The sequence below is a fragment of the Octopus bimaculoides genome, chromosome 1, assembly GCF_001194135.2.
Source record: "Octopus bimaculoides isolate UCB-OBI-ISO-001 chromosome 1, ASM119413v2, whole genome shotgun sequence".
Classification (NCBI taxonomy): Eukaryota; Metazoa; Mollusca; class Cephalopoda; order Octopoda; family Octopodidae; genus Octopus; species Octopus bimaculoides.
In genome coordinates, this window is record NC_068981.1 from 60,155,568 (window position 1) to 60,169,085 (window position 13,518).

Consider the following 13,518-nt stretch of genomic DNA (forward strand, 5'->3'; position numbering starts at 1 on the left):
TATACTAATTTAAGGGTTCGTAATCATTTGCATGAGCAATTAGCTGTAGAGAGACCAGTAGAAGTTGTCTTATTTCAAGTACTTAAAATAATCACTGTCTTATCTGGGCTGAAAGGTTCATAGACTGCTTGTTCGACTTCAGCTTAATACAATGCTGAAAAGAATAATGAACTCAAGCCGTCAACGGTGACTGCAAGTTTCTGTAATTTGGAATTTTGTAGGAACAATTCTTATTCTTGCTTCAGGTGTATCGAGTAATCAGCAGATATAAATACATTTCTGAACAAACAAATCTAAAACTCTGCGAACATCCTCACTTTTCATCTCCCTGCTAATGTAATTCGTTGCAGCAAAAAACTTCTGTATGGCATCGATTGTTTTCTGAAGCAAATCATATGACTTGTTACAGAAAAGAATCAATACGTAATTCGTCCTGCACGTACATTGAAGAATTGCTATTCGTTTGTGAAATATCAGATCCACTTGTATTTTGGCCGCCATTACTTCCGACATAGAAGTATACGATAGTGCATTGAAAATAATCATTTTCAATATTGAAAATAAAATACAAAAGAAATGTTAGAATACAAAAAAAAAATTAAATGACTGAATATAATATTTAATAGAGAATAACTTTAGAAATACTAGGTAATTTATATCTTTTATGACATGCCAAAAAATATTTAGATCTGGCTGAATCGTTAGAGCGTCAGAAAAAATGCTTTGCAGTATTTCGTTAGTCTTTTAAAATCTGAGATCAAATCACAACGAGGTCAACATTTCATTTCACACTTCCGAGGTCGATAGGATAAAGTACCAATAAACATTGAGATGTTTGTAATCCACCAGTCGCCTCCGTACCAAATTTCTGGCCTCTTGCTTACGATGGTGTGCTAAAAGATTCATAGGCCGCCTATTAAAAAATGATGCTAGAACTGTGATATCTTGCATGCGTTCATTTTAACTGTGATATCTTGCATGCGTTTATTTTAACCGTGATATCTTGCATGCGTTCATTTTAACTGCTCTTATTAATAACCTCATCGTTTCTTTCCGGGTAAACCGACATCTGACTATTCAAACAAGACTACAAAAGTAACTACTAGCGACTTCTCTTGAAAATGAGCAAAATTGAGCATCGTGGTGTTATCGAGTACCTGAGAAAGAGGTTTTAGTCCCCAACAAGATTCATGCTGACATGAATGCTACATTAGGGAGTGACGCTTCAGCTTCATCAATAATGCAAAAGCAGGCAGCTGAATTTCGGAGGGGAAGGGAGAGTTTTGAAGATGACAAGGTCTGGATAGCCGTCAACTGCCACCACATGTTGATGGATGACAAGCGATTGACTATAAATCAAATAATGTTATTTTCATATCCCGTGAGAGAGTTGAACATACTCTGCACAATGTACTTGGCATGACAAAGGCTTCTACTCTGTGGGTGCCGTGTCTTCTGACACCTGATCAAAACCGCACCAGGCTGATCACATCAGGATGAGTATTGGCTTCATCACTTTGAGCCAGAAACAAAGAAACAATCCGTGCAGTGGAAACACCCTTCCTAACTTACTTCAAAGAACGCCAAGGTCGTTTCATCTGCAGGAAGCCGATGGTCTCTGTTCGGGTACGAAACGCATTATACTCTCCATCAATGGAGAATACTGTGCCAACTTGCTGAAGTTGTTACGAGAGGCTATCAAGACTAAACTCCCAGTAAAACCGACGAAAAGTAACTTGTTTCATCAGGACAATGCTACACCACACAAGTCTTTGGTTTCAATGGTTTAGAACTGCTCGATAACCCTCCCTATTTTCCTGATTTGGCCCCATTTAACTATCATCTGTTAACCAACATGAAAAGGCACTTGACTGGAAACCAGTTTCGCAGTGACGATGACATCATCTCTGCTGTTGATAACTTCTTTTATCAACTGGATGCAAGCTTCTTCATCAATGAAATCGAAGCACTGCAACAGCGATAGAAGGAGTGTGTGGACAACAGGGGAGGTTATGCTGAAAAATAAACCTCATTTAGTCACATACCAGGCTATGGATTTTTCAGCCGACCCTCATTATCTTAGAAACATTATTAATATTATGGAGTGGAAAAAAAAGAAATTCACCAAACGAAAACTCTTTATGTATGTCTTTTTCTAAGACATCTGAGTTAAAATCTCGCCCTGAGCATCACTGATTCAATAATCCATGATGTCCATTCTGTATGAAACTATAATCTTGTGCGAACGGAGCAAATCAATAATATATTTCATATAGAAGACATTGCGTGAAAAAACGTCGATGGAAAATATATTTAGAATTGTTCTGATCCACAGTTAGTTTCAGAGCTATTTGTTAGTAATAAATAACAAATATATTATATACGTTTTTAATTTGATTCCTGCTGAATTTAAAGGGATTTCTGTTGATCATTCTGAACTTAACTATCAGTGAAGCGCTGTCGTTGTCGCCTTCTCTGAATATAGGAAATAAACAATATATTTGATTTTAACTACAATAAGAGTTAAGCATGTAATATTATAAAGAAATTAGTCATAAGAAGAGACGGAATACCGATGATCTTATGAAAAGGACGCTTAAAAAATTCTCTTTCATCCGCTGACAGTTCCTGTCATGACGATATACTACTTCAAATATTAGGAATTAAGTACATCAATGTACTTCTACGATCCTAGTTGTCATTATGATTGTTGGTTTCATAGTTATTGATATATTACCAAATTAGAAAGCAGTGAAAGTCATTTGAACCAAGCTAACTGTATTTGCTTCAAGCGAGACATATAGCACTCTTATGTACATACTTATACTCCATGACGCACATTCTGAAACAATGGGTTAAATGTGGGAAATATTCACCTCCACAATCTAGACATCAATTGAAATACTCTAACGCCACTCACGATTCAGTGAAATAATTTGGGCATCTTTCTACATATCAATTTCAGTTTACCGGGATAAATTAGGTGTATCAGATTTATCAATCTATCTATCTATCTATCTATCTATCTATCTATCTATCTATCTATCTATCTATCTATCATCAATGTATCATATATCCGAAAATGGAGCACAATCTAAAGCATAGAGTAATATTTATATGCAGTTTAGTCTATGTCCAGTCATAGAGTAACAAATGGTTTCGCATCCACAAAGTGTAAGTCTCATGAACGTCTCGCCAGACCCTAAAGCCGGTAGTAGTTGCAGCGGCTTTAGAGCCTGACGAGACATCCATGGACTAAGCCTTTTGTGAATGCGAAACCATTGGTTACTCTATACCGGACGTAGACTTAACTACACACACACACACACACACACACACGCACACACATATATATTAACACACAGGTGTATACATATACACTCACACACATACACACACACACACACAGAGAAACATAATACACACGCACGCACCACACACACATGGCTGAATCATACATTTTTTTTATCTATAAAGATATAACATCTATAAGGATTTTTTTAACTATAATGATTTAACAAATTTAAATGAAATACTGATGCGACAAGGTATTAGCGGAAAATAATAACAGTATTTTACGTGGTTAACGTGTCAAAGAATCAGTTTTTTATTCAATTGTAAGACCATTGTCTTTCTGAAGATTTTGATGCCACTAATTCTGGTGGCGTGGAGAGAATATTTCCTGTATTAGAATCATAATGATATTTAAATGCTATTGTTTGCAGATGTCTTCGCCAAGAACACATTCAGGTATTTTATTATCAGAAATCTTCAAGCAACAACCTATATTATTAAACACAATATTGATTCAATCCAAGTTCTGACGTGCTTCACCTTTCAACATTTCCTCACAGTTTCCTCTGCTGGTATTTTGCAATAATGTCTCCGTAACACACGCATAGTAATAATAACGAAAATAGTAGAACAACAATTTTTTTGCACTACTACTACTACTACTACTACTACTACTACTACTACTACTACTACTACTAATACTAATACTACTATTACTACTACTACTAATACTACTACTGCTACTGCTACTGCTACTATTACTACTGCTACGACTACCACTACTACTACTACTACTATTACCACCACTACTACTACTACCACCACTACCACTACTACTACTACCACTACCACTACTACTACCACTACTACTACCACTACTACTACTACTACTACTACTACTACTACTACTACTACTACTACTACTACTACTACTACTACTACTACTACTACCGCTGTTGCTGGCTGCTACTGTTCATTTCCTTCGTTGCGGCATTTGTTCTGGCATTTTACATTTTGAGTTCAAATCCCACTGAGGTCAACTTTGACTTTCATCTTTCCGAAGAGCGATAAAGCTGAGTACCAATGAAGTACTAACCTGGATAGTATCAACTAACCACCTTTCTTGGAAATTGCTGGCAGAATCGTTAGCACACCGGGTAAAATGCATTATGTTTTGAGTTCAAATCCCGCCGAAGTCGATTTTACCTTTCATAATGTCGGGTTCGATAAAATAAATACCCGTTGAGTGCTGGCATCGATGTAGTCAACTTACCTCTTCCCCCAAATTGCAGGCCTGGCACCAAACTTGAAACCGATATTACTCTCTTTCCTAATTATCCTCCAGCAGTAAAGATAAAAATGTTTTCGATCGTAATTTTACACTTTCCTCCAATTTCGCCCAATTCCGAGTACTATTCACATTTTTAATAAATATATCTAATGTCGTTTCATAAGTAAAATAAGTACCAGTTAACCACTGAGGTCGATGTATTATTATTATTATTATCATTATTATTATTATTATTATTATTATTATTATTATTATTATTATTATTATTATTAATTTCCGAATGATTTGTATGATCTTCTAACCGGGTCTCGACCAGAGACCTAAGGCATGTATATATTAGACGGACTGGGCGGTTGATATTAGCTCAATTGTTTGAGTCCCGTTTTGTTGGTTTCTTGGGGATCTGGTCAAAAGAATTGTCACTACCTTTCTGAATCATTCCCAGGGCACCCACAGCAGGGATTGTTTTAGTTTTTAAGTGGCACATCCTAGATATCTCAATGTCCATATACTTATATTTCGACCGTTTTTCAAATTCTTTTCCTGGGATATTTCGATCAGGAGGCACAATCATCTCAATTAACAGGTATGTTTTTTTTGTCATAGTTCTTTGAAACTCCTCTCTGATCTGTTAGTATTTATTTGAGGCAAGTGAAGGTTAATAAATAATTAAACATAACTGAAAGTTTGGAGAAGGAATGTGGGGAGTGCAATACAACAGAAGAATTCTTAAGTGGGTTGTATATTTGATATTGAGACAACACAGCCATAATCACAGAGGGGATAGATTCAATCAACTATTAGAGAGGAATTCAGTGTGCTTAGCAATATGGTCAGAAGTTATATACATAGTATGTTATATGACATTATGTCACAAATTTTTGTATTATGATACACTTGTGTCAAAACTCTTGCTAAAAAGTTCTAAGAAGTGCAGTTGAGTACAACTGCTGCAGGAACATATTTGTAGAACATTACACCAATACAGTTGCAGCATTTAGTATATCAATGCGAGGAAGAATATGAAACTGATTTGTGCTCGTCCTAGTTAATCTTTTATATCAAAAACTTGGTCAAGACGGCGAGCTGGCAGAATCGTTAGCAGGCCGGCCGAGATGTTTAGCGACATATCGTTCGACTTTACGTTATGATTTCAAATTCCTTTGCAGTCAACTTTGCCTTTTATCCTTTCGAGCTCGATAAAATAAGTACCAGTTGAACACTGGAGTCGATGTAATCAACTGACCCCCCACCCCTATATTGCTGGCCTTGTACCAAATTTTGAAACCAATACTTAAATCTAGGTTATACGAATAAAAATAACGCCATGTTTATAGAAGCAGCAAGTCAATGAGTACATATTGTTCTTGTTCTTGTTGCTTAGAGCTCACAAATCAGTAATTGTCGAGCATACTTATAAGCAAAAGGTTACCATTTCTAAGCATTCGATATTTTATTAAGATATAATAAATCTAAACAAAATTGTCTAGTGCGCACTCGCCTTTTTGGGTGGTGAAATAAGATAAAGTTTCGATTGTTACTTCTAGCAAATTAAATGAACAAATTAGAAGCTCCGCTGCTCCGTTGGATTCTAAATAAATGTACTTAAATGTGAGGATTTTGTTTGTTACATTATGTTATTCTAAGTAATCTACACATTAAGAACTATCTTGACTTAATAGATCTTACGTCAGTAGGTAAGCAAACGAGAGCCGGCATATTCAAAGTGATGGATCTGAATGCTTTGCAGAAATATTGATTAAATGGCAAGTAAACAAAACAAGATGATCATAACAGTAGACACATTTCTTTTATTGCTCAAGCAACCGGTAAGAGATGACATTCTCTGTAAAAAGAAATAGAAAACACACTGACATTATTATTACATGCAATTGCATTGTGGCATAAGTGCTAGTTCACTGGATATAACATTAGAAACTAATATGAGAACAAGAAGTTTTAGAATTGATAAACTTCTAAGATATATTTCCATTATCTTTACATGCATAATCGAATATAATATACCAATACAGTGATAGGATTATGGATATTATTTTAAGTTAAAGACTATACTAAATCTTCCTAAATCTCTTATGAAGAGTTATCTGTTCACTTAGTAAATCAAAGAATTTAGATTTAACTTTCATTGAAGGCCCGCATAATATCAGTAAAACTAAATCGGTTACTGACGTTTTATTATTGTTGTTGCTGCTACTGCTGCTGTTGCTGATGCAGCTATTGATACGGAGTAGTAACGATTCTGCCAGCTCACTTTAATAATAATAATAATAATAATAATAATAAAAATAATAATAATAATAATAATAATAATAATAATAATAATAATAATAATAATAATAATAATAATAAATACCCTAATACAGTACCAGGCAGTGGCTCTCATGGTTTCTGATCTTAACTGACTGGAAGTGTTATCATGTACATTGTTTTGTCTTGGCATAAAAGATGGGCTACAGTAAATATTCTACTTAATACCAAAGATCTGCTTGCCAGTTGTTAGACCTTAACCAGATGAGCATATCCCTTGGTGGCTGACGATATGTGCATCTCTGATCACGAGCAGAAGTAGTGGGGAGCATCATAGCCAGGTGTTGAGAGGAGTTCTTTGGAGTTTGAGTAAATTCACTTCTAAAAACATGGGTGTTTCGTTTAACAACCTTAAACAACCCTTATTCAGGAACCTTTTGTCCAGGATGGGCTATTCGACTCTAAATTCTAACTGGGCCCTATCTACAAGATCATGCGCTCTTTATCTTCATATGGGAACACCATGCCGCGCACATATGACTATGAACCATGTGCCTGGTATACCTTTTATGAGGCGGGTAGTCATGATGGGTATACTGAGCTACGTATAATTTACGCTAGTGTTACTTTGACAGCATGCACTGCTCTCTCACTAATAATAATAACAATAATAATAATAATAATAATAATAATAATAATAATAATAATAGTTAATCGTCAACAAAAACATACGAGCTCCCAACAGGAGGGAAACCAAACAAAGGTATTTTGGGAGAAGAGCTTACAAAGTCCTGCAGCATTAATGGTATAAAAACGCTTTCAGTTTCCACAGTCGCATAGTCAGATTTTACCTCACCACTTCTGCAATATACCCTTTTACTAAAAAAGTCGCCAGTGCTCAAAACATTTAACCACGTCGATCATACAACTTCCTTCATTACAATCAACAGGCAGTGCACGACTAACCACTTTTCCTAGCTAAGAGAAAATAGTGAAGCATTCGTCACCATAGACTTGGCTGCCTGTCGGTTCTCTCCTACACATGAAAGCAATTATTCTGCATTAGCTACAGGTTGACAATGTGCGGACACATAACGAGTCATGTTGGACTGTTACTTCACACGGCGGCATTTCGGAAGGTTCGGCAGTTAGCATTTCTCTGTGTAGAGATTGATCTAAACAAGCAATGCTTTATTATAGGACTATACGACTTGTCGTAGCTGTTGTTTATCCCTAGACTTTTTTTTCAGAAATGGATACTATTTTAATGCTCTCGTCGATACCCATGGTCGCCTGCAATCTATCGTCGAGATTATACGCAGTAACTCATTATAGACTGCAACAGTCGAATTTCTGTCAAGAATATTGTCCAGCAGGTTGAGTGTACCAAGTGCATTACAAATCCCCAGCTCAATTTGCTCATGACCTAGCTTAAAAGGTGAGCTGTGTATGGGGAAAAACAGGGGAGCACTGCTATTCACCGTTACAGTCGTTTCGAAGGTTCAGCAATCTCTTCTTAAGCATCATTAATAGGGCTTGCAAGTCCCTCAGCTTCAATACATATCTATGCGTTATTTATAACGGCTGTAGATACATTTGCCTCAGTATATTCCTATGCGTCGTTAGCCATGGTATACAGAGATCACCATAGAGTGAATTTTGATAACAGACGGATCTTCCAACTTGCGAAATATATTCTTTTCACTAGAAGCAAAAGTGTATGTACTTTAACCAGGTCATTCGTTTTTGGGGGACAGATACGACGCTCTGGTAGTAGTGCCCCACTAAGGCTCAAGAGAACTGCTATTTCTGCTCGATCTTTCAAGAATAGGTTTTGTGAGTTAGACAGGCTACCTGCAGTCACCTAGTACTTTTAGCGAACAATAAGACCAGCGTTGTTCATGTTATCTTTTGTTTTCATTTATCTCCGTTGTTTTTGTTTATAATGTCTCTTATGCTGCTTCTTGATACCTGTACCTGCTTCTGCTGTAAATGGCAATGTGAATCGTTTTTATCTATGCAGTGACGTCAAAACTGTAGCGGTAACAGTTACACTGACAGTGACGTCAATGATCTTGGTTTCTATGGCGGCAACATTAGTGGCTGTTTCCATGACGCTATTGTTGTCTTTTTATATATATGTTGTAGAGTCGTTATTGCTCTTCGAATTATTTGCATTTCTCTCACTCTTACTCCTTCAACCAACAAAATTTATGAATCCATCATAGAAAACCACGTTTTTAAAGATGACATTACGAAGTTTTTGCTTCTGTTGTAACAACAATTGTTTAACACGGAAACGATCTTGTAGTGAGGTTATCATAAAAAGAAATCACAGTTTAGTGCAGTTTAGTTTCTATGTAATATTATCCAGATAAAACGTGTAGATATTTCCTACGGGACAAATAAGACACAAAATGCAAAACTTAAAAGAACACAAGTATCTTTTGATGGTCTGGATGAATGCAGTCAAACTAAAAATATTGATTTCAAATTTTGGCACAGAGCCAGCAATTTCGGGGTGGAGGGTATGTTGATTACATGGGCCTCAGTACTCAACTGGTACTTATTTCACCAAGGCAAAGTGGACCTCGGTGAAATTTGACCAGATAAAGTGAAGACGGATGAAATATCGCTAAACATTCGGCCCGGCGTGCTAACAATTCTGACAGTAGGCCACGTTGTCAAACAAAAATTATTAATAATAATATGACCAACGACACAATTACAACAGTAGCAGCAGGAACAAAAACAATAAAAATGACTATTTTAACAACAACAATACTAGCACAAAGCAATCAATTTTGTGGGAGAAGTTGATTGCATTGACGTAATACTTAACTGGTACTTATTTTATCGACTACGGTATTTATTTTATCATTCAACAGCCACCTTAGAGGAAACCCACTCACTTGAGCTATCCTCGCCACATTCACTCACCTTGCAACAAATCTATAGGGGACAGCCCTTTCCTCTCAACCCGCACTTTCCCTTTTGCGAATAAGCACTATCAGTTGTTGATTACTTCCATTAAATCACTATTAACTAGTTCTCTGGTCTCTGTGAACTTGGCACGCCGGAAAAGGCGTGTTCATTTTCCAGTACCCTGATTCCTGTCTAGGTAGTCTATACACGTCGACCGTACAGATCACAAATCTTTGTTCTGTTAAACCAGCCTGCTTGAATTTTGGATACCATTCAATCTCTGTCGGGTGAACCACGGTAAATTCAGTTTAGATGCGATTTGGATGACCCGATGCTGTTTGTTCATGTTCACATTGGCACATTCGGAAAATCCAGTGAGTTGATGCCAGTGGGTTAGAAATATTTGAACAGGTCTGCTTTGTTTTTGCATCTCTCTCTCTCACTCTCTCTCTCTCTTCCTCTCTTAGCTAGCACCACTTAACCCAAACGTGCTTCCAAAATAGCGTGTCTTTTGTCTCCAACAATAAATAGAAGAACATTTCAAGAAACGCTTCCAGACGCTGAAGAAATATGGTCGCTTCGCTTCGGTAAGAGTGGAGACAGTTCTAATCTGAAGTCATCAACTTTGCTACTGTTCACGTCCAGAATCACCATCATCTTGTCCACGTCCGGGAAGACGGATCGTATCATGATAAGCAGACTTTTCTGAAACACTTCGGTTCACCTCCCATTCCAAGTCGACTAAGAGATGTGCTAGTCTCAAAACCATCTAAAATAGCTGTCATAGGACGTGTGTGGTAAATCTATATCTTGATTATGATCATCAAATCCATAGTGGACTGTGGTCTTCGAGTGGCCCCCACCCGCTGCACCTGTTTGACTCTGAACGACATGCATTTATGCAACCCACTCGTAAAAATGCCCTGCTGATAGTATAGAAAGAAAGAAGAAACGCATGCCATTTGAAAATGGCTTTGCTGTAGACAACTGGGTGTATCAAAATCCACTCTCTGTGTGAGTTTCCTTTGAGAAAACCTGAGGTATCCTGTTCGAGACCATGACTTCCAACATCGTGTGAAGTATTTTCTCCTCTCATTTCCCTATATCTGTCTCTCGGCAGTCTTTCCAATTTCAGATCCTCCCTCCCTAACTCTATATCTCTATGTGTTATGTAAGACAGGAGTTCTTATTTTTCCTGCTTACGAGCACAAAGCTGGAAGTGGGTGCAATTTGTTGTTGTCAAAAGATTTGTGTACTCAGTTGGTATTGATTTTTGCTGTGTTTGACTGCTAGTTCACCTCTCGTGTCTTCGTTGTTTCGTTTGTGTTTGCTTTTCGTTAATGTTAGTGTAGATGGAGGTGTAGTTATTGTGTACTTGTTGTGGACTTAGCATTGTTTGAAGCCGATGTAGAGTTGGTGCTGCTTTGTATTTTGATATTTTCAGTTATTTAGTTTATTTTTGCTTTTGGTGCGCTTCTCCCTCCTCACAATGGATATGGCCGGAAAACTCCGATTTGGACGCCTCAAGAGCATTTTTTCCTGAGTGTGTATGTCCGTGTTTGTGCATGCAGGAGTGGGGAAAATAGGGTCACTGAAAGAGGGAATATTGGGTTGGAATATCTTCCGGATATTATTATTCTTCGATCCCTCTCCCCCGTTGATACTACTGTCAAATTTGCTGTTGATGTTAGTCATATTGATATTTCTGTTTCTAAAGTTTCTGTTGCGGTTATACGTGCTGTTGTTGTTGCTGTTTTGTTGCTATTCTTAATGTATACTTTACAGTGTATATAAAGGTGTCTGTAGTTTTACATAGTAGAAGGTCATGAGCCTGAGAGAATTAATATAGAAACAAATAAAATGGTAAAAGATATTCCTATGGATCAACTAAATTTGTTCACATAGAGAAACTTGATTATACAACATGCGCCACAAGTGGAGGAAAATCGATGAGTACAAGTGCTTGGCCGACCGCTATCAGTTTGTGTCGGTTGCCGTCGAGACGTTAGGTGTTCTAGGAATCCGAACCACCGATTTCCTCCGCAAAATAAGGATAGCTGCCGCCCGCTGGAGAAATGAGCCCCACAAGGTTGGGTGGCTACTGCGGCAAGTGTCGTTGGCCATTCTCCGTGTTTTGGGATATGTGGCTCAACGCCCCATTCCTTCCGACTTCGGCTGCTTTGCCCTATCTTTTCTTTTCATTTTTCTTTTTTTAAAGTGTATGTTAGTAAATAGTCAAATATGAATTTTTAAAAAATCAGAAAAATACAAAAGAAAATATCGGCGTCCGAGGCTTAATAAAAATGAACACAATTACCAAATTAAATTAAATATATGGAAATGTGCTTACAGTGGAAAGTAGGTATTCTCTCAGAACCATTTATTTAGAGATACTAAAATGCAAGTAATCAACAGAAAAAGACAAAAAAGATAAGGGAAAAAAACATTCGGTCTCTATTAAATTAGTAACGAAATGAGAAAAAGATGGTACGGAAAATATTGCAGTATAGCATAAAAGAAACAATTAAAATCTAAGAGTGCCTGAACAAGAGTTTCTAGCCGAATCTTAAAAAGTGATATAAAAGTAATGAACCTTTGAGAAAAAGTAACGTTTTGACCCTTACTTTCGAAACTTGATAAAAATAAAATAAATATCAAATGTCACGCCGAGAGCATCAGCTATAGAAGTAGTTTAGTAAGAAGCATAGATAGAAAAAATAACCACAAACAAAGATGCTCAAGGCAAACGAAAGTGGACAATCATGCGAAGCCATAAAATCTCAAGAAGTAGTCCAGATATAACAAAATGTAAATAATGTAAGAAATGGATGATCGCAAATACCAGTTAAATAGAAGGAAAGAAAACATTGCCAGAGATTTCCCACCCACACACACATTGCATGGATTTCTTTCTCGAAGCCAAGGCGTTTACAGCTGTGCTTGCAATGCAGTGACAGCTCAAAAAATATAAACCGACTGAAAGAAATATTAATATTGAAAATAATGACACTTGTATGGATTTCTGCTGTATGCACGTAAGTCAGCTTTGCGATTAGGGCTAATGTTAATTGAATCTATTCTAGTTACTGAGTGGCAGATTGAAATATAGAGTTCTATACAAGAAAAAGGAAGAAAAACAGGTTTACAAGGTTATCACAAAATAAAGTTTAACCACATAAAAAGATGAAAAAGATGTAAGCATGTAGAGTATTCTTATCATATGAAAAAAAGCTTCATGAAAATGTTATATAAAAACAAAAATATATGTCTACTAACCGAGATCCAGCTAAAAATGAAATGCTAAAGAATAACCGCTATTAGCCATAGATTTTATGGAAGTGGATGATAAATGATAAATCTAGAAACCGTTGCACTAGGAGAGTTAATTTAACGTTGTTATCTCCGTTGAAATGATGGATTATGTCCGAAATGTAGTGTTTCTAATATCTTAAATATAATATATATCTATTGCATACGCAAACGGTATGAGTGTTTCGAATTGCTGAAGGTCTACACAAACATATAGATCTCACATTCAAACATGCACATCTACACATACACGTTGTCAAATACATATGGCGTAGTGGTTAAGAGCGCGGGCTACTAACCCCAAGATTCCGAGTTGTTTCCAGGCACTGACCTGAATAATAATAATAATAATAATAATAATAATAATAATAATAATAATAATAATAATAATAATAATAATAATAATAATAAATAACATCGAAAAATACCCT

The 13,518-nt window shown here is 36.5% G+C and overlaps 1 protein-coding gene and 1 long non-coding RNA gene across 2 annotated transcripts in view; one reads left to right on the forward strand and one right to left on the reverse strand.

Moving 5' to 3' along the window:
• The window catches only part of LOC106871356 (sodium- and chloride-dependent transporter XTRP3), a 182,372-nt gene that overhangs the window by 28,402 nt on the left and 140,452 nt on the right, over positions 1–13,518 (forward strand). The gene's annotated exons all lie outside the window — the stretch shown is intronic.
• On the reverse strand, positions 6,377–8,835 carry LOC106876329 (uncharacterized). Its single transcript, XR_001410231.1, has 2 exons — positions 7,639–8,835; positions 6,377–6,431 (listed from the first exon to the last, which is right to left on the reverse strand). It is a non-coding gene; the product is annotated as an uncharacterized LOC106876329 (long non-coding RNA).